Here is a 27400-nt window from a genome sequence, read left to right on the forward strand (position 1 = left end):
GTTGATGTTGATGAGGTCCAAGAAGATGCACTTCATGTTGTTGATACTTCTACCAAACTCTAGTTTTGACATCTCTTTTCCAAATGTTTGAATGTCCTGCGTCTCATTTTGGCTGCTTGTCTGCAACTGCTGCTTTTGCATTGCTGAGTGCAGGGGGAGCTTCTTTTGGCATTTCACAGTGAGTTCAAATGCAGTTGGAAGAAGTAGATTCATCAGCAACAGTTGGAGATACTCATGGTGTATCTAACAGCTGTGAACTTGAGTTCATATAAGTAATGTGTGTTAGTCCTGTCCTGTCAGAGACAGAAAGAGAAGGAATTTTTTTTTTCATATTTAATGAATATCTTAAGGTTTTTGACAGGCAGATTTGGAAAATGTTTATTATGAAGCAAACTAAGAGGACAATTGTTTGTGAGTGAAGTTATTTTGAAGTTTTATCTGGCTTTCTTTGAATTTGAATTTTCATCTGTTGGTATTTCAGTGTTTATTCAAATAGGATTAAAAACTAATTTACCTGTCTGAATTTGCAGATCACCTCATCTGCACGGAAGGTGATGGATAAAAGGCACTATTTTTAAATTTGAATACAAACAGCACTTCAAAATTCTTGTTTCAGTTGGAGTTCTTTTTGTTGTTGCTGTTTGGGTATTCTTTTCTCATTTTTCATCGATGATTCATTTCATCTTGCTTGGAAGTTTCAGGAGAGTTAGGGAAAAACAGCTGGATTTTTTTGTTTTTGCTAAAGAATGCCTAGGGTTCCACTGGTATGCACCTTTCTGCTTCTATGACATAAAGTGGAAAGATGTTGAAAAGTGTCTCTGCCATTACCGTGTTCCTTCCTTTTCCCTTTAAAAAAAAAAAAATAAAATAAAATTCTTTTAAATCCTCTGTTTGTTGAAAGCTTTATCAAAATCAGTAGTTATTGAATCCTGCTAATTGGTGTTTGAGTCTTGGACACTTTCAACTTAAACACTTGTTAAGGATATATGACTTCCTTCAAATACAAGAAAAGTACAAATTAAATAGTGCCATAGAGATAGCTGATAGCATTCTCTTGCCTAACAGTCCATACTGTGTGATAAAATGCCTCTCGGTTTTAGATTGACCTTGCCTTGACTTTCATACAGATACAATCTGTTTGATGTCTTTTAAAAGCTGAAAGGAATTCATGCATGGAGTGACATTGCACGTTGTTGCTGACATAATGTCCTTCATTTAATTCATTCAAAGTAGTAGGATTTAGTAGTATCTCTACTCCCCTCCCCTTTTAAGTTGTAGATATTAGATCAGTACATTTACAAACGAGAGGCTAATCTCTGTTTTATGACCAGCTGTAATTAAACTCAAATATTTTCATTCTGCAATTGCTGATTTGAATCCAGGAACTTTTTTTGTTTGCTTTTACAGCCCATGTAGATTGTCTAGCAAGGTGACTTCATATATTTCTTAACTGGCTTGTGACAGACAAGATGGAACTTGCCAGAGTAGGAGCTATTTTTTTGTTCTTTATTCAGAAATGTCATTATAGGAAATACACTTTCTTTCTCGTGTGCCCTTTGGGAGACCTCCCACAGGGCACTGAGTACCTCCTCACCTTGGTAACTTTGTGGAACCTCACTGAGAATTTCATAGCTTTCCTTGGTAGCTCTGCAAGACAGAGGGAGAGTTGATCTCGTGCCTCTGGAGTGGTATATGGATGCCAAGTGCTAAGAATTCCTGGAATGTAGAGTTGTGCAGCACTGATAAAGTTTGCTTTGTTTCCTTAGTGACTTGATCCATTGAGAAAATGTGGTTCCCTAGGAAGCTTTAATAGCTCCACATTGGTATTGAATAAAGGGGAAGGCCCCAGCATAATTCTGCTTGTTTTCACCTGCTGCCTAAAAGATTAGTTTTCTTAACCTAGGAATAGAAAATACAACCCTGAGTTTTGAAAGGGATTTATAGACATCCTTCACACTTATCAGTTTGAGTAAATACACCACAGGCTTCTGTGTCACAAACAACTGTGGTCTTTTCATAACCTGCTAGGTTTACAGCACAGTAGTTTCATTTGGGGGCAAGAAAGTTTCAAAGAAAAACACCGTCTAATTAGAGTGATATAATCGCCCTGCTTGCGTGCTGTGGTTTCATATGACTTCAGAAAAATAGTTGAGTGATTAATCTTTAATTTTACCCATCATTAACTTAATAAGGAAACTGGAGACAGGATGAAAAACAAACAGCAGAACTGTACAACCGAAGTGTTATTGTGCCAAGTCCTTTTGGCTTTTTCGTTTGGTAAGAGATGCCATTCTGTGAACTATGTGAATTGTGGCAGCGACTGCTTACCTCAGATGATTTGTAGAATTTTTCAAACGTGTTTGAACTTTATTGAAGCCTTTGCAGAGTTTCCTCCCTCTTCCTCACAATCTCCTCTGGGTTGCTTTTTTTTTTTTTTTTTTTCCTTCTGCGATTTTATTTGGAAGCAAATGTTGCATAAATTAACTAATATCTCATAATTCCCTCGCATCCACTTTTCCTCAGGGAAGAAAGCCATCTCAAACACTGTAGTGAAATGTTCCTAAAGTGGGTTTGGTGCTATTTTAGCACCGCCTGCTATCTTTAGTCATTTCACTGATTAGTTAACATACTCAGTGGTGCAGTCATGCAGTTTCTGCAAGAAGCGTGATAGGGTTGCTCTAGTGTCTCAGAGAACAAAACAAATGCAACAATGGAAACAGGTTGCTTTATTTCATACATCTTTTTTTAATTTTTACCGGATGTAAAATAGCCAACATAATTCTCTAAATGTAATCCTTGAGCAGTAAATACGCCTGGCTGCTTGAACGTATTTTTCTGGAAGTCAGACTTCCTTTACTTCATTCAGTAAGGACTCATAAAACTGCCCCGTGCACCTCTGCATGTAACAACGCAGCAACAGAAGTTGTAGCAATCTAAACTAACCTGCTTGGAGGCCTCTGCATGTTCATAATGTAAAGTAAACAGCTGAGGAATGTGTATTGCTGTTGACAGTGAGCGACTGTAAACATCCTCGACTGGAAGCTGTGAAGCAGCAGATGGGGCTTTCAGTCGGATGTTTGCAGCTGCCAACTGCCACAGACGTCAAGAAATGTTTGACACCTAAAGCATAGTTGTCTGTTTAAAACTTCTCTTCTATTTGGTTAATCACAGACATACGAGTTTAGGCCAAACCTTTCTACGTATTACATGTGATGCCTGTGTCTAGAAACCACCCAGTTTCTCGTAAGAGCTGTGAAAAGCTTTTTAAAAAAAAACAACTGAATACAAAGTAAAACAAGAAATAAATTAGGCTATATCTTGAACTACAAACTTTCAATTGTGTTTCCAGAAGCAAGTTGCCATGCAGCTTGCTTGGCTGTACATGTTGTTTGGCTTGGTTTCTAGGCTTTGCTGAAGTTACGAGATTAAAAGATTAGTACAACACATGCAGCATCTCTGTAATAGTTCATTTAGAATTTGAAATCTGAAGCCTTGTAGGAAACAATCACTTACAGGGCTTTTGGAAGCTGGAAATACACCAATTACTGTGACAGTGGGGAAAAAAAAATAAAGACAAAAAATATTTTTTCCTGGAAGAGGCCAACCCTGAAAAATGATGGGGAGGACAGGGAAGCTTTATTTGATTGGGTTTATGTCTGACACAGTGTCTCAGCAGTTCCCCCCCTTCTCTCTTTTCATTTATTCACCTTCCCTCTTCCCCCTTGCAAAAGTGTAGGAAATACTGAAGGCTGGCTCAGATGTTTCTAGAGGTCAGCTGAGATGATTTGAAGACTCCAGCCAACTAGTTTTGTGTGTGGATGGACTCCAGTAGTTAAATTTGACCCCAGAATTCTAGCTGGAGAGAATAGCTTGTGGGATTGGGATGGTACTCGCCTGCCTTTGGTCTAACAATGACTGCTGCCATATCAGAAAAAGAGCAGCAAGGCTATAGCACGTAGCTGTGTCAAGCTGACACTGAAAGCACTTGTGTGTTCGATTTTGAAAGAAGATAGGCATCTTGTTGGTATGTGTTTTAAATATCTATACCTTTGGTAGAGAAAGCTTTGTTGCCAACTTGTTATTTATTATTCTCAGTATCCTTCTTTTTCAAATATGTGTATGTACAAAAATACAGAGGTTTGTAATGCGTACTCTAACACATCCCTTAAATTTCATACAAGATACAAATAACCTAAGACTATCTGAACGTGCTGATTTTTGTTCTTTAAATGAGCTATTGTCCCCTCAAGACTCTCGTAAAACTTTACTGACATGTCTACTTAAAGCTGTATGTAGAGGATCAAGAAAACATACTCTGTTTGAGGGAACTTAGTTAATCCATGTTTTGCGTACTGCTTTTAGTGGAGCTTTGTGGACTTGCCATAAGTTCAGGTTCTATTGCATTTCAGTAGTGCTTGATGGCTCCTGCTAGGATTAGTACTGAACATCTTGTATGGTTTGCCATCTTGACAAGGAATTACAATCTAATTCAAGACCAGCTATGAAAGTGGAAACTAGATAACACAGACAGAGGACAAATGGGAAAAGTGGAAAACCAGGAGGATAAAGGGAGCAGCTTATGTCGTGGCTATACAGAGTGGCTATCTGTATGTAGGTGGTGGTGAGCTGTTTTCTGATTGGAAATAGAGTAAGACAGAAGTGGCAGCTTCTTAGTTATACTGACTATATATATCCTGAAAGAAGACGAGTTTGGTACCTAAAGGGAGCCTATAAACAGGAGGGGTAGATAATAGCAGGGGAAATGGTTTAAGTTGAAGGAAGAAAGATTCAGGTTGGATGTCAGGGGGAAGTTCTTTACTGTGAGAGTGGTGAGGTGCTGGAACAGGCTGCCCAGAGAGGTTGTGGATGCCCAGTCCCTGGAGGCATTCAAGGCCAGATTGGATGGGACCCTGGGCAGCCTGGTCTAGTATTAAATGGGGAGGTTGGTGGTCCTGCCTGTGGTGGGGGAATTGGAGCTTGATGATCCTTGAGGTCTCTTCTAACCCAAGCCATTCTGTGATTAGTAGGATGGTATATGGGAGTGAAGTTAGGACAGACACAGATGAAGGGGTGTTTTTTGGTTGACTATTTTTTTTTTGTAAGTGCAGAGGGAGCAGGTTAAATGGGCAGAGGTTTCTAGAAGTCTTTTCTCACAAAACTAGGAAAAACTTGTAGTTAACTCAGAGGAAGAAGAGTGTCATAAATCCACATTTGACTTATAGGTATTGCTATCTGTATGGGAACTGCTCAGTCACAGCCTGAACCACTGATTGATCACCCAGGGAAAGGACCTGGTCAGCCCTGGGAGCACAGGTGAAGGCAATTCAGCTGTGTGACAGGAAGGGGTGGAGCCTGGCTGCACCTCTCTTAGATCCCATTTAAGGGCTGACTGCCGCTGGGAAAGGATCTCTGGTTGGAAATCCCTCCTTGGTGAAGCTTTCCCCTGCGAACTGGAATCTAATGATACAGCTAAGCAGTCTTCTTCCCTTCCTTTATAGCACCTTTCTATTGTGCCTGTCCTTCTGTCATCACACCTCTGTTGTAATGCCTTTTCCATTGTGTTGTTCTGTCCAATTGCTACACTGTCTTAACAACATAGTGAGATCAGGGGCTGAGATAGATATCGGAAATGGGGATTACATCTGTCATAAAAGTAACGAGATCTTCTATAAGCATTGTTGCAAACGTGACTTGGGACCATGACCCTGGAGGAAACAGGATTAAGGGATAAATTTACTAAGGCTTTACTGAAATTTCACAGTATCAATGATGAAGAAGAAATGAAAAATACTCACAATACTCAGGTTATACCTGAGTGATGGGGATGGGTGTTGACATCACAGAGCAGTAGTTGAGAGAGATGAATGAATGCTAAGTTTTTAGGTGGGTGCTTCTGCAGCATTTCTAGGTTTAAATCTATCTTTTTTGCTAACCCAGAGAATTTTCCAAGTGACCTTGTAATGAAATTCATGGAAGCAGGATACAGTTGTGAAACACTATCCAGGCAGAGCATTCTTAACAATCTCGTCATCTGGAAAGCTCTTCTGTATATTTGAGGAAGAGGTTAAGCAAGAGGAGAGAACGTGCATAGGCAGAGTATTTAATATCAAAAGCATTTAGTATCTACTTTGAAGATTTACATATTGATAGTATTTGTGCTTTGGCAGGAAATTCTTTCAATACCCATTCTATTATTCTTCTTCCTGAATTACGTATTGTCTCAAAGCTCAGTGTGTTTCCTCTTGGGGGAATGTAGAAGTACATTGGGACTGATTTCTTCAGCCTCTAATCTCATTGCATGCACATGAGGAGCTTTCTTCCAGAAAAACAGCTTCAGACAAGTTGCCTTCTGCCTGCGACCTCTTAAAACCTGCCAGGATTAAGCTTCAGAAGAATGTTAGAGTGGTGGTCCTTAATTTCTGTCTGCAGAGGAAGCAGGCTGTTGGTTTTATTTTACCCTTTATGCTGTTCATGAGGCCGTGCCCTGTACTGATTGAGGTTACTATCTCACTTGGAGGGGACTTGCTTTCGGGGGAGGAGATTCAAGTCCTCTTCACTCCCTTTTTGATTTAAAAGGTGCATCCTTTAAAAAAAGCTGCTTCGTTGTCTGAATTTGTTTAAAAGCAGAGAGCAGCTCTTCTGAGTGTTTCAGAAGTCCTCTCTGCCTTTGAGAAAGGAGGGAAGATGACAAAGTTTCATTTAAAAAAAAAAAACAAACAAAACACCACACCCATACATACATTTATGGAAATCATCTTGAAAATGATGGGACAGCTGCTGGAAAAGGCACAATCCATCTGCCTACATATGCACTTGTTACAAACAGAATACAGCTGATGATATGAATGGAAAGCTTTCAGTACTGAGCTGCTATTCCTACTCAAGCCACATTTGAAACCATAAATTGTTCAAATATGCACTTTAACTCTTTGCTTGAAAAGTGAGTGTTTAATAGCCTCACTTCTTATGGAGCTTCTTTATTATTGGTAAGTGGAATAGACCTAATACATTTGTGCTCAATGTGCTTCTTTTGTTTAAAGATACACCAAGGAAAATGAATTAATCCTGCCACTCTGTAAGAAATCTGAATTGGAAAGGATTACTTATAAGTTGAATTGAGTATATAACTTTTTTTTCCCCTCATAAGTAAGGATTTATTGACCAAGATGCATGAAATCACTCCTTTTTACTTTTTGGTACTGATATATAGTAAAACTTTGTGCAGACTGTTCTTTTTTATTCCCCAAAAGCTTCATACAGTTGTTATGAAACAAATAAATGAACAAAGGATATGGGAAGGAAGGCACGTGCAGTGCAGTGGAGTAGTGTTTTTCCAGATGATGCCTCAAGGCTTTTTTTTTTTTTTTTTTGTAGCAATGCATGTAAATGTAACTTCTTTTATTTCACAATACTTCTCTTGATTTAATATGGGTAACCAACCTTTTGACCCAGTTCAACCTTCCTGTCACTGGTGCTTGCTTTCTTTCTTGTCAGTAAGTTGGAGATGTTTTCAGTAGCTTTTGTCTTATGTTGCTGCTGAAGGTTTTATTTTTTTCCACCTCCTTGTATGTCATTTAATTAAATGCATACCTCCTCTGCTAATGCAGAGCAATGCAAATGAGCTCCAGCACTTCTGCCTAGTGAGGCAAGAATACCATTTGAAATGAAGGATATTGCTCAGGAGTTTTTTGCTGTCTCTTCTGGGCATCCAGGTGTACTTCAGTTGATAGCTGTTTTGCTTGCTTGTCCTTAGCTCCTTCTTCATTCTTGCATTGTGTAAAGGCTGAGAATTCCATCTTATCTCTACAAAATGCTGCGCTGAGATCTTTTGTTGCTTTGCTTTGACCAGATCACTCATCTCTTTGCCTTCCTTGATGGACTCGCCACTATTCAATAGATGCAACTTAACCTGCTTTCTTTTGTCTTCAAGACCCTTACAACCTATAGTCCTACATGGAATTGTCTTATAATGCTGTTCTCCATTACTGCCTTCACCTTCTTTTTTCAAATTTTTGATTTCACAAGTAAAAAGCTAATCAATCAACTCCTTTATAAGTACTTCAATGTAGTAAATGCCTTGGAAGAGTTTGTGTGGTCTTCTGAAGGCTACGAGCTGTTAGGCATCTTCTTACAGTCATTTTTATATTACTTTTCTTCCTTTGCCCTCATCACCACCTTTGTACTTTGAGAGGAGAGTAAATATTTCCTTATCAGATTGAGTTTGCAGAGTTGATAGCTGCACTTCTGATGTGTGCTGCCACTTCTGGGGAAACTGTGCAGAGTGGCAAATTCTTTTTCTTATCCTTGAGAAACCTTTTTGCCATTCAGCATAAGAACGTGTATATCGCTTGTTTATTTATATTTTTGTATTATACATATTTTCTCAAAACTAGTTGTATTAACCAACTCTACAATATAAGGCTGAATTATTCTACTTCGTATTCTTTCATTTGTCTGTGTACAGGTGTCCATGTATACGTGCACTAGCCAAGCTCAAAATAATATGATATGAATCAGGGAAGAGGGGAGAAAAGCACAGGAGGCTGTGAAAATGATTCAGTTCTTTTTCCATCAGTTGCCTGGATGGAAAGCAAAGCAGAGCAATCAGCCCTGCATTCTAGAGTTTCTTTAATACAATTAGTTTCAAGCACTGTAGCTGTTTTTATTTACAGCATTATTCCATGGAGTATATGCTCATCTGAAACTCTTGCTCGACAATTTAAAACAAACAAACAAACAAACAGCAACAAAAAAAAAAACGAACAATCAGAAACAACTCTCAACACAAGCAGTGGAATATCTAGTATGTTTATATGAAGACCAAATGCTACTGTTCATTTAGAGCAAGGATCTTATTAGTATGCTGTCAGTTTAATGTATAAAGGCTAGAATGAACTTTGGAGTTATTCTGTTTTGATTGCTGAAAGCTATACAGTCTTAAAGTCTCTGAGATTCGCAGTGGTGATTAATACTATAGCTATAAATGCTCATCATCAACACACTGAAATGTTTTCAAAACATATGGAGGGGTTTTTAACAGCTTAACCTAAACAGCAGTGAAACAGATGAAAACCTACGCAAGATGTATTTGCAACAGTTCTTACTATCTCTTTGAAATTGTACCTGCCGAGAGAGTTCTTAGTCTTTTGTACAAATAGTGATGTCCTTCAGGAGACTGCAGCCAGTAATTACAACTTCTGTGTAATGCAAGGGAGGCAATGAAAGGAAGATGGATTGCGGAAGTCTAGCCAGCTCTGCTGAGAGGAGTGGGGAAATGTATAGCAGGTAGCACCAACACTATCTCATGAACGCTCTCGAAACTAGCTCAGGCCCTGTGCTCACGGTGCTAGACCTCCTGCAGCCTGGGACTGTGGGCTACGGGGTGACTCCACTGGCCCTCTGAGGCTGGCACAAAGTCCTGCCTGATAAGCCAGCTAAACCTTCTTTAGCGCTTTCTGGAGCTGCTTGGCATGTACAGCAGCATCTTGCCAAACATTTCCAGGCACAGGCCAGACATGTTTGATATGGATGCATGTATCTGCAGGCCTTGTTACTCTGGGCCTGGGGCTCTAACGCTGCAGGTGTGTGGTTTTCTGTTCTGTGATGGCCTTGGAAATATATGGCAGCCATTTAGGAGGCCACGTAAATACAGGAATCTGTGGATTGGTGAAGTACCTCAAAAAAAAAAAAAGTGACTTTTTTATTTTCTGAGCAATTAAGCAACTAAACAAATGGGAATTAACAGTCTGAATAGAAATGTGGTGTTGACTTAATGGGAAAAAATGCAGGAAATGCAGTTTCTCTGTCCTATAGAGTTTGTGTTTGTGGTGTTATCATAACATGTATACATCATATATACCATTGTTCATGAAAGCTGGTGAGAAATACTTGTGGGAAGGGTTCACGTGCTGAGCTTTCTACAACTGTGGTGTAGTTGGTTGTTTCTGAGCTGGTTCACCTTAGACTTATCTTAATGAAGAAGGAGAGGTGCTTTCATGAGGCAATTTGTATGGTTAATTTTTAGATATGTATTTAGGAAAGGGGTGAATTTTCCCCAGCTGTTGTGCTTATTCTTCTTTATCTCTAGTAGTATCACTGTAGGATAACTAGCTCAGATGTGGGTATCTTGGCTTAGAAGTCTGTATGTGGTCAGATGAATGTAATCTTTTGCTCTTAAAGGAGGATATTCAGAAGATAGAAAACTTTGAACCACACAAAGTGAGAGATGAAATGTGAGCAGGAAAAAGTGGAGCAGTTTGGAATAGCCCACGAAAATCTTACTAGATGCTGGAGAATCAAAAGGCAAGGGAAATAACAAAGATAAAAAAGGCCAAGAATAGAGATAGAAACTGCTATCAAAAATACTGTCTTTTCCTTCCTCCTACCACCAGAAATCCCTAAATAGATAGCTGACAGCATTTATTTCGTGAATATAAATTAGCAGGTAATTAAGCATTGCATAAAAATAGTAAGAAAATGACATGAGTGGAAGGGGGATAGCTGGACAGTTAAAGAAAGTAAGATTATGTTAGTAAGAAAAATAGTTTTAATCCTGGTGCTTCATGACCAGGTAGAAGTCAGGGAGCAGTGCTGAGAAACAAAAATACTTGATAGATTTGTCAGGTATGTGCTTGAAAAGCCATATGTCGGACAGATTAATGTTGATGTAATTTTAAGCTAGGGGGATGCTTAACCACAGCTTTTAAAATGTGATATAAATTAGAATATGCAAATAATTTGTATCAGTGAGCTAGAGGAGACTAATATGAGAAACTCCATGAAATGCTAATCTAAGATTGAGTACTCCAGACCATAGATTGAAACTAGCTTGTGTCAGTGCTTAACTGTGTAAGTAGAGTGTGTAATTGCTTTATAGGATATCAGCTTGATGGGCATTTTGGTCAAAACAACAGAAATAGGGTTTAGATCAAAGCAGGTAAGTATGGCAGATGATTGTGAAATTCCAGGAAATTGAACTCACCTACCATCTTGTCTTTTTATTTTATTTCTTCTGAAATCAGGCAGATTTAGAGATGTCATAATAAGATGTCTGTGTTGTAATTCAAGGTATTTGATTTAGCAACTCCAACATCCTGATGGAAAAAAATTGAAATAGTAAGAAGTGTAGAAACCATGTATCAGTGGGATTAAAAGTTGCTCAACAGATTTAAAACTGTAACTGTCAGTGGAGTATTATCATTGTGTGGAATGTTTCCCAGAGAAGGAGAGAGCTAGACATTGTTTTTTGTTTTTGTTTTTTTTTTAATAGATGTATTTTAATGATCGCTTATGATATTTCTGTTGATTTTTATTAGGTTTTTTTTTTTGTGGGGGCGGGAAGGGAGAAGGGTGAGGAAGACTGGGAGGTATTGTTTGTTTAGTAGTTGGTTTACCTGGAGGAGACCAGAGGTATTCTTGTTAGCTTGCAGATGAACTAATGTTGGGAAGGTATAATGAAGATGGGAAAAGATCATGTAACAGGTTGTGTGTGTCTCCTAGGAAGCAAGCTGGTAACATTTGTCTTGAATACAGCTGAAATGTGTGTATATTTAGAAATCAAAGAACTAGAATGAACTTACACTTTATTTCTGTTTTGAAAAATGCCATGTAGATGTCTACTAGATAATGAGTTGACGTTCTAAGAATGTTAGAATGTGCTTTTTAAGGTCAGGTGAGAGAACTAGATTGTGTTCTGATTCCAAGATGACTTTAGATCCTGTTATAATGTAGAAGGGGAAAATGACATTGTGTAACCTTGGTACACAATAATACTTTTCTCCAATATGCTTTGAGAATAGCTGGATCATGACTGTGACTTAGTGTGTAGTTTATGTGCTGGAAAGAAGACAAGATTGCTGGTGTAGATTGCAAGATAGTGTGCAGTGTTAGTAGTTAGAGGAATAGAGGGAGATGTGAAAAAGGAATGTTTTGGTCAGCAAAGAAAGTAAAACTGAGGAAAGGAAAACTGAAAACACGTAATAGACAAACATGGGCAAAATGGTGCCAAAAACTTGAAAATGGGTGCTGTAGGTAATGCTTCTGAAATATTCAGATTTTTTTTCTCAGGATTTTGAGTTGAGCATTGTTCTGCCAGGCAAAATGTCACCACTGTACCTCTGAAGCGTCTGATCAAAAGTGTTTTTGCATGCTTGAGTGACAGGGCAGAAATAGGGTATTGACCAAGGCTCTGGGGATTGACAGTGGGGACAATGTTATCAAAAGAATGGCCTTTAACTAAAAGTGTCCTGAAGGAATGTAACTTAATTTTTTTTGGTAGACTTTAATGTCTTTTGAAAATCAAATCCTTAGGATATTTGTCCTGTAAAGTGTAGTTGTGCTCTTTGATTTCTAAAGAGGATATTCAGGGTCATCATACAGCTTGCATTGAATGGTATTTTTGCAAGGCATAAAATTTGGCTATATTAAAAATAGCATAGTAGAAGTATTATTTCGGAGCTCAAAGTTATCTGGTCTCACAACTCAAGTAGCTGAGCTGTAGATTACTTCTAATGCATCAAGATGCAACACAATTATGAACTGAGGTTAATAGATCAAATTCCTAAGTCAAATTGTCTGATTCTTCTTTTAAGTGTTGTTCCAGCTCTTCAAAGTTAGCTGGATTCTCTACAGCAACAAATTTTTCTACTTCTCTGAGCTTACTGAACAAGTAAATAAGTACAGCAAAACCCAAATGCAATTTGGCAAGCCAGAATACTGTTGGAAACGCTTGCCAAAATTGCCTTGGCAAAACTCTCCTCTGTTTTCAGTAGATATGAAATGAAATCAGACAAGATCTCAATTCTCTCTTCATGGAAGCCTGGTGATTGTCTTAAATATTGCTACTACTGGGTGAATTGTGTGCAGAGAACGTAGCTGTAGAAATGCTGGATGCTGGTTTCTTTGCACCCCATTCTAGTCTTTGAACTGTGAGAACTGGGTTATTGCTACAAAAGTAGGATCGTTCATGTGCTTGTTAAATAAATGGGAAAGAACAGCCACATGTGCTTGTAAACTTTACATTTATGAGACAGTACTTTCTTCACTGCTTAGAAGTCTGTTGTTAAAAAGTCTGGCCTTGGTGAAGATCTGAATGTAGTCAGAGGAGCTTCTGGATTAACAGCCAGGAGATGAATCATCTTCTCTTGAAAACAAATCCCAGGAGATGAAAGAATAATGCAAAGTCTGTATTAATAACAGCCAATGTATGTTTTTTCTTCAAATTTCCTGGAGCACTGATGCTAGCACAATACAGATGAGATGCTACTGTTCAGTTTCAGCAGTTTGCTCGTAGTACAGTGCAAATGGATAGGGGGACTGATTAAATTTCCCAGGTATTTGCTGTATTATTAAACTTAAGACAACTGGAAAATGGCACGTTGTTCAAACAATAAATAGGTGAAGGAAGGTGGTAACAGATGATGGCAAAAAATAGAGTTAGGGATGGGAGGGGAGATGAGTAAATTGCAATGCAAAGAGTGTATTTTAAAAAAAAAAGACTGCCATGGACTTTGAAATCTATTTTAGATCCTATTTATTTTTCTATTTATTAATTTTGTATCCTTGACTTGGCACAAAGTATAATATGCAGGCTGCAGCAAGGCATTGGTGTGGCCAGTAATGATGGGTAAGATGGATACTCTTCAAAAGTATGTACAAAAAAACTATGTACAAGATTCAAATGCCAAAAATTAGGCGGCATCTCCCTCTGGAGGTCTTCAAAAGCATCTCTGTCTGTGCAGGAAAATTGGTACTTATTTTAGAAATGTGGCATTGCTAAGCACCTAAACCTTGGATTTGTCCTGGATGCTGTAGTGACTTTGTCATCGCCCTGCATGTTCAGTAAAAGCAGTATGTATGGCAAAGCCAGCCCAGTCACTGGCTGAATAGGAGAACTAATCCAGTTCTGTAAGAATAGCTTTTAAGTACCACAGTAAAGAAAGATTGATTAAGGAAATTGATGTAGGCAAGCTGTGTTAGAACGTTAGAAGCTTTTGGCCAACAGGTTGTAGTCTAATCATTTGGCATAGTGAGTAATGAATCTAGTCAAGAAAGTACATGTGGCTGCTTCTTCAGATGACTGGATCCTCAAGGAGTGTCTGCAAAGGCCAAAATAGATTGGAATTCATTAGATGTTTAAAAAAATGCCCCATTAGTGAATAGACTGCTGTATAAGTAATAATTTGTCAGTTGACAAAAGAATGAAGGATGCATTCCACTCGTACTCTACTGAGTGATGCAAAAAGTGAATGGAATAAGTTTTCTCCTGTTGCACAAAACTTCTCCTGTCTGTCATCTGATCTATGTGGATGTGTTTCTCAAGATCAAGGCAGGACATGTGGGAGCTCTGTAAAGTTGCAGATGCTGTGTTTGTCCTCTGCCACCTGACAACCTGAAGGGTTTCAGTTTCAAGATGGATCTAGTGGAGCATATTGGAAACCTGTAAACAAGAAGACTGATCTCCTCTCTTTTTTCCCCTTAAATCTGCACTCATAGTGACTGTTTATGCTGAACAATTTCTGTGGAAAAAGGAAACTTGTGAAGAAGTCTTGTTCTTTTGTATCATGTGAACATATCTTGTGCTGGCTTGGAAAGTTGGATGTTTCATTCATGGAACGCACCAATTGCAGATACCAGCTTAGTTAAAAGATTTATTTTTTTCCTTTTCCCTATCGGTGCATAGAGTTGAAAATGTTGTTGTAAAGGATCTGTAAACTTCTACTGAAAATTACGTGCAGATTTTCTGGTCTGAGGATTTTTTCTCCTCAACTCAAATTGGTGCAAGTTTTCCACATCTTGGTTAAATGGAAGGAAATTGGTAGCCCTAAGAAAGGAGAACATAAACGTCTCTGTACAGAATCTGAATAATTAAGATATGGAATGGAAAACATTTTATCCTTTGACATTTTGCAGTTGTTTTTTGTGAGGGTGATGCAACCTCAAAAAATATGTTTTGTCAGTATTGCCAGTTTAAAATTATTTTGGCCCCAATATAGCAAGCAGAACTGTGTTGGGGATGGAGAGAAGAGGAGACAATTGTTTCTCTTTAGGATAGACACAAAAAGCTGTACTGTAATCGTTAAAAAAAAAAAGTATGGAAAGCATCTTTCTAGCAGTAGTGTCAGCTGGACCCAGATCTAATCCTATGTGCTATTTTTTTTTTTGTGGTCCTACATGTTGTTTTATATTGCCAGCTGTGTGAGACTGTGCTTGCATGGTCTGAAGCTCACATATTCCTGTCTGGGTACTCACCTTCAGCTTCAGAAGAGCTGTTGTCTCTCTCCTCTCAACTTCTGTACTTAAGTAAGTGTACCCATTCATTTCAGTTAAAATAGTTTTAAAGTGTCAATAGGAGAAGTGCTTTAAGTTCCTCTGACTTGGCACTTGCTGTCTGATGTCTTGGATGTAGGTGCCTGTACTGCATCTTATGTTGTCAGTGCTTTTCTGGTGGAAGGAAGCTTTCTAAACTAGTGGCAGGCTGTGCTTGCTAGGTGTATTGAGTTACAAGGCAGTTATACACAGAGATGTTTTCTTCTCCATGGAAGCTGTAGAAAAAAAGAATTGCTCCTAACTGCATCTGCAGATATCTGTCTGTTTCTGAAGGTAGTAGAGTATCTTTACTCTCAGGGAGTAATAAAACTTGTATAGTTCAACTTCTAAAGCATGGGTAGAGTGTTTTTGCTTTAAAAATGAGTAATTTTTAACTTTCTGAAGATGTTGCATGGTGGCAGCAAATCTGTTCTGTTGTGTGAAGTATATGAGTGGAAACATGCTAAAAACTGCTTTGTAAACTAAATTAGGGTTGTGATGTACATCATATATTAAGAAATAGTTTGCACTGAATTCCAATTGCTTACTGTAAAGAATGTCTGAAGATATAAATAGTGTGGATTTCATTGTAAGCAATAAATCAGCTCACTGACTTAGTTACAGTTTGCCAACATTTTGCCTTTTGTTGCTATCACTTTTACTTTGGAGCCATTATTCTGCTCTTAGGAGAGAACTGTCAGCTGGTGGAAGTTCCTCTGAGCTGACCAAAAAAGTAACTCATCTTCCACTAATGCAGTAATTTTTCGAAGTTACTATACATTATGTTGGTTTTTTCAACTGTGATCTATTTCAACACTTGTTTCCAGTCACATTAAAATTAATAAAATGTAACTATCTTGGTAAACAAGTTATATGCTTTCAAATTCAGTCTGAGAAATTATATTGTTGCAGTAAATGTTGCTGAATTTACACACTCTCTAAAGAATCTGAAAATGTGTGATGTAAAACTGAATGTCATCTAATCTTGTTTCAAACTTGTCATTTCAAAACTGAGGATTTTATTGTTTTTAGAAATGAAAATCTGAACTTAATTTAACTTTTAACCTCGTGCAGTTCCTGTTAAAGCATCTGTTGGCATGACTGTCGTATTGGTGGGAGGTGTTGCGTTGCTGGGCTCTCAAGCAATTTTCTGGCACTGTAATGGGCAACACCAGGAAGATTTTATATTTTGAAGAGGGCATATATGTTACCATGCTTCTTAAATGTGGGTTTTAATCTCTGTGGAATGGCTAGCGGTGATGACAGAATTGTTTCTGAAGGCCTCCTGCAGCGGCTTCAGTGCCGCTTGGGCTGTGAGTGGACAAGTGTTGGCAGCTGCAACTTAAAAGAAAGAGAAGAGTATTTCTAGCCAGAAATTTATGGCAGTATAGGCAAGGAAATAAACACCATTGCTTGTTTGTCTCATCACAAGGCAAATACAGGCTCTCTGGTTATTTTGTGTAACTTCCAAGCAAGCACCCTGCATGGCCCTGCTGTCATTCCTCTCTTTGGTTTTGTTTTTAGTGCACAGGCTAAAACTTAGATGTTGCTGAAGCCAGTTGTTCAGATAAAACCCATAGATTTGCAGCGCTGGTCAAAAATATCTCCGAAAAGGAAGTGCCTGAGCTGCTTACATCCCTTTCTTCTCCCTTTAATACTTGGCAGGCTTTCACTTAGCTTGGTCAGGAAATGAATATGGTGTGGTAGTTGGAGAGGTCACTTCCATCGAGCAATCTGAAATACTAGCTGCCTGCTCTCATCTTGGGCCAGGAAGGCCATAGGCAGGACCATAAGCAGTCACTGGAGTTTTATGTTTAATTTTTTTTCCCTTTGGTACTTTGAGATTTCCTGGTGCTTGGAAAGGCAAATTAAGCTTCTTTCCACTGTTGGGTGGCTGGATCTAGAAGGGATTTCTCGCAAGTTACTTTTTTCTGAGAAGTAGCCTGCTAATTTTACAAGCGAAAAGCTGGGCTCTGGAGGTGAGTGGCAACAGTCCAGGTTGATACAGTGAATCGCAACTCAAAGCGGGGAAAGGGGATGCAATTTAGCAGCCTCCTGGGGGGAGAAGGAGGCGTAGATTTTAATTTTTTTAAATGATTACTATTTTTTAAATTTTGTTTCTACTACCGGATTGTATATTTATGAAAATTCCTATGCCAGAGCCTGCCTTTGTCTGTCCTTGCCTTCTGCTGCTGACCCTTGAGTTTCTGCCTTCCTGCTGCTTGGATGCAGGGTGGGTATCCTCACCTCTGGCACTGCCTTGCCTCCTCCTTCCTGTCAGCTGTGGCAGTCATTAGTCCTCAACTGGGCTGTGGAATTGGAAGAAAGGCAGAAACAAGAATGACTGTGATGCCCTTTTCTGCCTCCTTGCTTCATACCATAAGTTGACTGTATGATGTTAAAAGTTGGAGTTGTGGGCCAATGGCATGCTGAGAACAGCTTCCTCGTTCTTTCCTAAGTTAGTAACTAAGAGACTGAAAACACTTCAATTACCAAGTGGAATGGGTTTTTCAAAAGTTATAATTGACTTGAACTTTGTGAAGCTTGAAGTTTATATTTATATATCCTACTCTTGGATTATAGTTGTCTGCATTTATTTGTTTAAGTATCGGGTACAGCATGTACTATTTTTGGTGATTGCTGTATTGTTCCACTTCCTTAAAATAAATGAAATGAAAATAGACTAATATTTAGCAGTATGTCAAGCAGGGAAAGGTCAATGACAGTCATACTCAATTAGCAAAGTATATACATGAAGAATTACAAAGGACAGAATCTTTCTAAATATTTCAGCTACTGCTGCCTCCAGATTGCCCAACCTTTGTGGAAATATCATTTCAGTGTTTATTAATAAATAATAAAAAACAAAACCAAAAACCCACAGCAATGTAGCATTCCTTTATTTTATATGAGCAGTGTGTAAGTTGGGCAGCGAGAGGAGGAGATTGAAATAGAAAGCTGTAGCTAAATTGGTACCTTTCAGTTCCTTTGTTCAGCATAAGATTTACTTTAACCACAGTAAAATAGATGTGGTTTTTAAAGAAGCCGCTATTTGAAATAACTAAAAATGTACTACTATTTGACTAATGCATAATTTACTACTATTTCATTGAATTTTTTTTTTTTTTTTTGGTCAGACCTTTTTGCTACGCAGTATCAGAAACTGTCCTATCTGTGGCAGTGCTGTTTCTGTAAACACCACCCCAGGGCTGGCTGCAGGACTCTGTTTGTTCAGAGTTAGTTGGGAGACTCCCTTCCAGCAGAGGAAATGGGCTGTTCTGTATGAGCTCTTGCTAGAGATTGTTCACATCCACAGAAGCCGTATCCTCTGCAGGAAAAGAGAACTTGGACTCTTGCCACGATCTGTCCGTGATGTTAATGAGTGGGAGAAGCCATGTGTTCATTGCTGCTGCAGCAGTTATCTGCTAATTCACGGAAGGAGTGAGAAAACAAAATGGGGTTGAGATGAAATTTAAATGTGACACTTAATCCTACTCTAATTGCACGTGGAGTGATGAACGCTGTGTTGCAGGCCATGGGGTGAGGGAAGCTGTTGAATGTACCTGAAATTTATACATTAGAAAGAACCAGATCAAATGGGATCTGGATCCAAGCCTCATCACAAATATATTGTTTGCCAAACAGAAATCTCAGCTGAGTTTCTGTAAAACTGAAGCTCTGCTTGTTTTCATCTCACAGCAACTGTTGTTTAATAAAGATAAGCAACTTGATCTCCTCTGGTTGCTGACATACCATAGCGATGAGCCTCACTGAAATACTAGTAAAGAAGTTTGAAATATACTACCCATTTAGGAGAACACAGAGTAAGTCCAGGTGAGTTTTGCTGCAGTCTTTCTGCTAGGGTGTGAGTTTAAATCTTTTTCTCCATGTAAAGGTTGCAGCTTCAAGTAATACCTATTACTGTGCTTAGTTTTCTTTGGCCTCTCCACTCAGGCAGCCCAAGCCTAAGACATGTTCTGTTTTTAATGACTAGTTAAGGATTGTATAAGTGGTCAGTTTGGTGTTAAATGTGACTGCAACACATAGTCTGCATTTGGAATGTCCAGTGATTGCTGTGAGCTGCCTACTACAGGTCTGGATTGCAGCAGCTTGGATGGAACAGGGCTGAGGCATGGGCCTAGCTCACAGCCATGCCAGCTTACTACCCTAATCCTCTTGTAGAGGGCTCTTAGTTGTAGGTTGCCTTTCTGTTGAGATGCAATTGAGGAAAAGTACAATGCAGCTTTTTATAGAAACTGTAATCACAGAATCACAGAATTGTAGGGGTTGGAAGGGACCTCTAGAGATCATCGAGACCAACCCCCCTGCCAAAGCAGGTTCCCTACACCAGGTCACACAGGTAGGCGTCCAGGCGAGACTTGAATATCTCCAGAGAAGGAGACTCCACAACCTCCCTGGGCAGCCTGTTCCAGTGCTCCGTCACCCTCACCGTGAAGAAGTTCTTACGCACATTCGTGCGAAACTTCCTATGCTGCAGCTTATGTCCGTTTCCCCTCGTCCTGTCTCCACGTACCACTGAAAAGAGACTGGCCTCACCGCTATGGCCGCCACACCTCAGATATTTATAAACCTGGATCAGGTCCCCTCTCAGTCTTCTTTTCTCAAGGCTAAACAGACCCAGTTCACTTAGCCTTTCTTCATAGGGGAGATGCTCCAGGCCCTTCACCATCTTTGTGGCCCTCCGCTGGACTCTTTCCAAGAGATCCCTGTCTCTTTTGAACTGGGGAGCCCAGAACTGGACACAGTACTCCAGATGAGGCCTTACCAGGGCAGAGTAGAGGGGGAGGATCACCTCCCTCGACCTGCTGGACACGCTCTTCTTAATGCACCCCAGAATGCCATTGGCCTTTTTGGCCACGAGGGCACACTGCTGGCTCATGGCCAACCTGTCGTCCACCAGGACGCCCAGGTCCCTCTCTGCAGAGCTCCTCTCCAGCAGCTCATCCCCCAGCCTGTATTGGTGCATGCAATTATTCCTCCCTAGGTGTAAGACCCTACACTTGCTTTTGTTGAACCCCATCTGGTTTCTTACTGCCCAGCTCTCCAGCCTGTCCAGGTCTCGCTGAATGGCAGCACAGCCTTCAGGCGTGTCAGCCAATCCTCCCAACTTCTTATCATCAGCAAACTTGCTGAGGGTGGCCACTATCCCCTCATCAAGGTCATTGATGAAGATGTTGAACAAGACCGGACCCAGCACAGACCCCTGGGGGACACCACTGGTTACAGGTCTCCAACCAGACTCTGCACCACCAACGACGACCCTCTGCGCTCTGCCAGTCAGCCAGTTCTCAACCCACCTCACTGTCCACTCGTCTATCCCACACTTCCTCAGCTTTGTTATAAGGATGTCGTGGGAGACAGTATCAAATGCCTTTCTAAAATCAAGGTAGACTACATCCACTGCTCTTCCACCATCCACCCAGCATGTGACAGCATCATAGAAGGCCTCCAGGTTGGTCGAGCACGACCTCCCCTTGGTGAACCCATGCTGACTACTCCTGATAACCTCCTTTTCTCCCAGTTGTCTGGAGATGGTATCCAGCACAAGCTGTTCCATCACCTTTCCAGGGACAGAGGTGAGGCTGACAGGCCTATAATTACCCGGGTCTTCCTTCTTGCCCTTTTTGAAGACCGGAGTGACACTGGCTATCCTCCAGTCTTCAGGGACCTCCCCTGTTGTCCAAGACCTCTCAAAAATGATGGAGAGCGGTTCGGCAATGACCTCCGCCAGCTCTCTCAGCACACGTGGATGCACCCCATCAGGTCCCATGGACTTGTGGACCTTAGTACTGCCTAGGCGCTCACGCACGTCCTCTTTCCTGACTAAAGGGAAGTCTCCCATTCCCCAGACCCTCTCACTAACCTCCAGGGTGTGGGATTCCTGCGGGAGAGCCTTTTCACTGAAGACAGAAGTAAAGAAGGCATTCAGTATCTCTGCCTTCTCAGCATCCCCTGTTACCAGAACCCCCCCCTCACTTAGTAAGGGGCCCACATTCTCTCTAGTTTTCCTTTTGCTGTTAACATACTTGAAGAAGCCTTTTTTATTATCCTTTATCACTTTAGCCAGATTCAATTCCAGGCGGGCTTTAGCCTTCCTCGTTGCATCCCCGCAGGCCCTGACTACATTCCTATATTCTTCCCAAGTGGTCAGACCCTTTTTCCACATTTCATGGACCTTCTTCTTTCCTTTGAGCTTGCGCATGTTGCGCATGAGCTCCTTGCTCATCCACACAGGTCTCCTGCCACCTTTTCCCGATTTCTTGCTAACAGGGACGCACCGATCCTGAGCTTGGAAGAGCTGACCAGCTTTCGGAGGCCCCTGAAATGTGGTAGAGGCTGACACTGTGTGATAACTGGAGGTAGAGAAGAATAATTAATAAGGTTGTGGAAAGGTGAGTGTTGGCCTTGATCAGCCCAGACTATGGCAGTAGCTGCTGTTTGATTGAACTAAGAGGGTAGAACTATAAAGGCATATAAAGGGTTGACTTCTCAGGCTGTTTTTTTTTTTTCTGGCAGAAGCTCTCAGAATGTGTTAGCCACAGCAAGGCTTTGTTTTTCCTTAATTTAGTGAATATTGTGGTAAAGTGAAATTTGGAAGAGACTCTGGATGAAAAAGATACAAGGAGCAGTTGAGAAGGCTGCCATTTAGTTCTTATGCATAAGGCATTTGCTGGACTGGATGGCTGGCTGCAACTGTGGAGCTGCAAGCTTAAGTTGGTAGGCCTATTTTTCTCGAGCAGCAATGAAGAGATTTTTTTCTGTAAGAAATTCCTGTGTACAGAAGGGTGTGGGTATGGAGTAGAGGCAGTTTTTGTATTCAACAACAGTGGCAATCAAATTGTTTTTGATGGCAAAGTATGTTACCCAGAGACTGGTAAAGGATTTCCACATTAAAAATCAATGGAAGATCTTCTGGTAGGGAAAAAAATAATAATTAAAAAAAAAAAAAAAAAAAACAGAGCTCTGTCTACGTCGTCACAAGGGGTGACTGAACTCAAAATGCATGGGTTGGAACAATGCCGATATTGTCAGACTTTAGCAAGAACCCTGTTAACTAACCTGAAGGTTTATGATGGAAGTGGAAGAGTGGAACTAGATGCAACTACTGTGCTTAGAGGTAAAATGCCAATCTGGGAAGTGAATGAAGAGGTGAGGAGACCAAAGTATTTAAGGCGGGGAAAAATAGCTAATGTGTGAAAACTCTGCTAATGACAACTGCATACTTTCCCATAAAACTTGCTTGTGAATTCTTCAAAAAGGGATGTAATAAGAAATAAACAAAAAAATTGGTTTTACGTGGTTACCATAACTGTTAATAATAGGAAATGTTCACTGTGGTGTTTTTTGTTTTTTTTTTTTTCCAGCTCTTGCACTTATTAGCATCATTTGTGGGGTCATTTTCTTGCCCAACTGGTGTTTTTCAAGCCTTGTGCTAAACCTCGCTTCTGGGTTTTGTGAATCTACTCAACCACATAAAAATGGCAAAATTTCACATTGGCAATATCCCTTTCTCAAAAGCATCTTTATCTAGAACTTTTTTCAGTAGAGGAAAAAAATGCATCCATCATACTCCATCTGCTCTGTCATGCAAATAGTGCCTTGTCACTACTGAAAGGCCAGCCTGTCTCAAAGCCTCACAGATTGAATGCCATTTGCTGCAGTTTATTCAATAGCAGAGCTGGCTGCCTTGTGGGTGGAGGGAAATGTTAGAGGCTAGCTGAGCATAGTTTAGGTAGTCTAGAGAAAGACACCTTTGCTCAAAGGGGAACTTCTACTTTAAAGATAAAATTTAATAGTGCAACTTAATTTCTTAAAAGCTGTATAAATAGCCTGTAAGTTCCTTTCCATCCAAATTTTGCTGCTGCACAAGCTGAAAATCCTTTTTACTATCGTAAAACTTTGATCTGTAGAGATGTGAGACCTTTGAGGGATGAGGGCCAGCTATTCTGTTTCCTGGCACAGTGTGCAGGCTGACTGTTGGGTCATGTGCTCTTTGTGCTGGCAGTGCTCTCAATATTTGTGTGACTGCAACAGCTTTCGTCATCTGGGCATTTTGAACGCTGAATGGGCAAGCAGCACCAATGCTTTTGGGGGTGTTCTTTGCACGTTTTTATTTAATGGAGGATGTGGGGGGGATGACTTAAAGAAGAACAAGTGTTTACATGTAGAGAATTTGAGGGAGAGAGGTTAACACAGAGAAACTATGAGCCTGGAGGGTCTTTGTTACAGTTAGAGCCAAGACTAGAAAATTAAATATTCCAGTTTAGAGAGTGTACGTAAATTACCTCTTGTTTTAACCTGACAAAGGCTTGCAGTTTTATGGAACAAAATAGGAATTGTGCAAAGGTTTGCTGATGAAACTCAAAAGCAAGGTGAAACTTGCTTGTAGGTTTTATGTTTAATTAAGCATTTAGTCAGGTTTGTAACAGAACTTGCTTCCCTTCTTGAGTTTGTGATCAGACTCCTCAGAGAGAAACCTCTGTGACTACAGAGCTCATCTTAATCAGGGCGAGGTTCCAAAGCTTAGTTTAGGCATGAGAATAGAGGTGTTCTTTCTTCAAACCTAGTTTTGATATTATGTCAAATGATTTGGGAGCTTTCTTTGAACCGATTTACTTCAAATTCATTTGCCACTCCACTTCTAGACAAGCCCTTCACCTTCCCAAAGAATTATGAGGTAAATCTTTCAGGATGCTATCTGCCTCTGAATTTTATTCCTCCTTTCCTTATTGATGTCTAAATTGCACAGCATCTATATTAAGAAAATTGCTTCCAAAACGGCCTTGCTGTATCTGTGTTTCTGCAGCTCTTACAGCTTCGTTCAGTTTATGAAGTCATACAAAGGAAAGGAGGAAGATAGACTTAAAACTTGAATTTGAAACCTGAGAGCCATGTTAAAACATGACAGATTTTTGACTAAACACTCATCCTGGCCATCAGTCTGAAGTGTTCATAGTCTGTGGGCTTCTTTTTTCTGACGTAGTTTTCTTTAATTTTTTTCAAAGTCTTTTACAGTGGACTGCCTCTTATGTGTACTGAGTTGATTGCATTTGGTAAGAAAAATCAAGATGTTTTTGTAAGGTGGTGCAATAAGACTATTAAAAATATGAACCCTGTTCCTTACATTATTCCTAAGAAATAAATTGGACACTAATTTGTTCTAATGTAAAATTCCAGCTTATTTCTTACAAAATACCAATAAATCAAAGATCTCACCAACATCCAATAGTTTTGTGTTGAGCAAAAATGGCCTTGTTTAGATTTCTTTATCATTTGACAGTTTTCTTCTCTTGGTTCCTATGAGTTCTGCTGTTCTCTTTGTAAATGTTTTTCCTTTAGAGTAAAACTTACTAATTTTAGTGTGACAGAAGGTTCAGTCTATAACTAGCAAAGCTGCTAATTCTTACTAAGACTAGATAATTTTACATGTTTGGGATGGCTGATTTTTCTTTTTTTTAATTGTTTTCAGTCTTTGCAATAATGATTTGGAACACGTCCCGCCCTTTGTGCAAGAAGCATGTGAAACTTTCCTAGTTGGCATCAATAGCAAAGTGTGTAATCGTGTTTGGACATAGTGCAGCTAAAAATGTTTCTCTGACATGTCTATCTTGCTGAAATCAGCAAGAAATTTAAACTTTGGTACTTATTTGCATGAAGAAATGAGGTAAACTGTGCTAGTGGAAATTTCTGACTAAAGCCATCTCAACCAGATGCATTTAGGAGCACTTTCCTTACAACTCTTGTCAACAGGGAAGGCAGAGGGAGCTTCTGCTGTAGCTCAAGGACACTCCTGATAATGCTTGATTCACAGAACAGCTTTATTTAGCTTAGCAACCTTGTTGCTAAATATTCACCAACCTGTAGCAGCAGCATCTCAGAAGACAAGCTATTTGGGAACAGACTGAATTGGAAAGGTGGGGGGCGGAGATGCATGCTGTGACCATGGTGTGTGAGGAGAGTGAGGGAGGAGGGGATGGAACCTTAATTAGAGGGAGCTGAATATGGAGCTGCTTCTTGATGTCCTGCAACTGTCCTTACAGCTTTCTATTTCGGTTTTTGTCTGTCTCAAGAACGTGCAGGTAAGCCTATATGGCAAGCCCCAGGGGCTGTTTCTCTGTGTGAGATTTGCTTTTTTGTTGAACTTCCTGGGTAAAAGCATGGACCCTAACGGTTGGGGTTTTGAGTAAATATCTGTATTAAATTGGTGTTGAGCAATTCTCTAGGTTGTACTGACATCTGCTGGCAGTTTGTATCTTAAAGTTGTATTTGAAACTTTTATTCAGAGATGGGGCAATTACCTATTTACAGGCTGCTTTTTTATTATTATTTCAGTGAGTTGAAATACTGAGCTCTTCAGGTATCTAAGTGCACAGTTCCAAAATGTAATGGAAAATGCTTTGAACAGGGAAAAAACAAGAACTCGTTGAGGTGATCTTGAAGCTATTGAATAAAAATACCAAGTGTGTATTTGTCTGTTTATAAAGAAAGCAACAAATTTGAGTTAGCAGAACCGAAAAGAGGGAGGATTTTTAAATACCTTGAAGCTTTCCCTTGGGACTGCTGCTTTATATGCTCTCCATATTCAGGATGGGAATACAGCACAAGAATTTTGCTCTTCAAATGCGCTTCTTTGTATGATATAGTCAATTAAGCTTTCTCTGTGTGCATTACAGATGAATTTTGAGAATGATTTTGGGCACTAATTTGAGCTTTCGTTTGTGAAATAAGCTACGAGAGAGCTATTGTGTCTCTAATGTTCATTGACTCTTCCCCATTTCAGTGATTACAGGCTCGTGGAAACTGGCAGATGTCAACTCATTTGATAGGCTGTAAAAGTGTTATACTGTACAAAAAGAAAATCTTTCTCCCTCTACAAACTGAGGATCATAGTTCTTTTTTTTTTTTTCCACATCATCTGCTGTTGGGTTATATAGTCAGGTGATGGTGCTTGACTATAACAGGTATTCTGTGAAGTGGACGGTGAGTAATTCATGTGTGTTGGCCCCCAGATCATTCTTATTGCAAGCGATTAAATGTTTAACTTAATAAAGAGGAAATAGAATAGATTTGCTTTTCAGATCTTCCCTTTTGTGCTTTACTGGGGAAATCAAAATGTGTGGACAATAATTTCTTCATAGTGCAGCCTGTAGTGTGTAGCTCAGGATAACTTCCAAGTGATAGCAGTACATTCCTCGTTTGTTTTGGGGATTGTTGTTTGGGTTTTTGTTGTTGTTGTTGTTTTTGTTCTTGTTGTTGTTTTTGTTTTGTTTTGTTTTGCTACACTACATTCTAGCAGCTGCTTCAGTTGTAACTCTGTATTACCTTTTACAGTCCTAGAATATCAAGGGTTGCCTTGAACCTCTTGCCTCTTCAAGATCTGGGGAAGAGAGAAGGCCCTGCAGCAATTGGTTCTCAGTGTTGTGATAGCTTTGCTGAGCCAACAGTCATCCATGTGGCTGACTGTAGTGGTAGTGCCTTCCCTTAGCTCCCATAGCTGCTCAATTCCAGCACAGCTTTGTGCAGGACTTGCTGGCAAATTGCCAGTTTTATTCCTTCTCAGAGACCTATAGAAGGCCATACATTGCAATGAAAGCTGGTTTTCTTTGCTGCTATCTGAATATCTAGACACGGATGAGGAACTATGCGTTATATGTAGTAGGCTTCTACCCCTTTGGCAAAGGGATGTGATGTACTCGCTGCCCTTCCCCAGCTCTCTTACTTTAGAAGCATTATTCAGACTTCATTAGTAGTGATTAAAATAACATAGATACCTGAAATGACTTGGAAGCGAGAAGCAATCAATAGGGGAACTGCAGAAATACTGAGCCTGCGCTTACTGTAAGCATTTAATTGCTGTCATGTTCTCCTATTGCTTATTTTGAATATAAGCCTTTCAGAGTAGCACTGCAATGTGTTGAGTGTAAATGCAGTTCTTGTTAAAAGCTTTCCTTCACTTGTTTCAAGTTAAGCATATTTGGTGGGCAGTGTATCTGAAATGCGTATGCAAAACTGACTAAAGTCCTAAGTCACTTGTATCATTCATTTTAATCAGAAGTTCAAGAAGAACATGTTG

At 39.8% G+C, this 27400-nt stretch overlaps 1 long non-coding RNA gene across 2 annotated transcripts in view; it reads left to right on the forward strand.

Annotated features, from left to right (window-relative positions):
- Nucleotides 1-27400, forward strand: part of LOC104909928 (uncharacterized) — a 70349-nt gene that overhangs the window by 14494 nt on the left and 28455 nt on the right. The gene's annotated exons all lie outside the window — the stretch shown is intronic.

This window comes from Meleagris gallopavo, chromosome 2 (genome assembly GCF_905368555.1).
Source record: "Meleagris gallopavo chromosome 2, MGAL_WU_HG_1.1, whole genome shotgun sequence".
In the NCBI taxonomy this organism is placed as follows: Eukaryota; Metazoa; Chordata; class Aves; order Galliformes; family Phasianidae; genus Meleagris; species Meleagris gallopavo.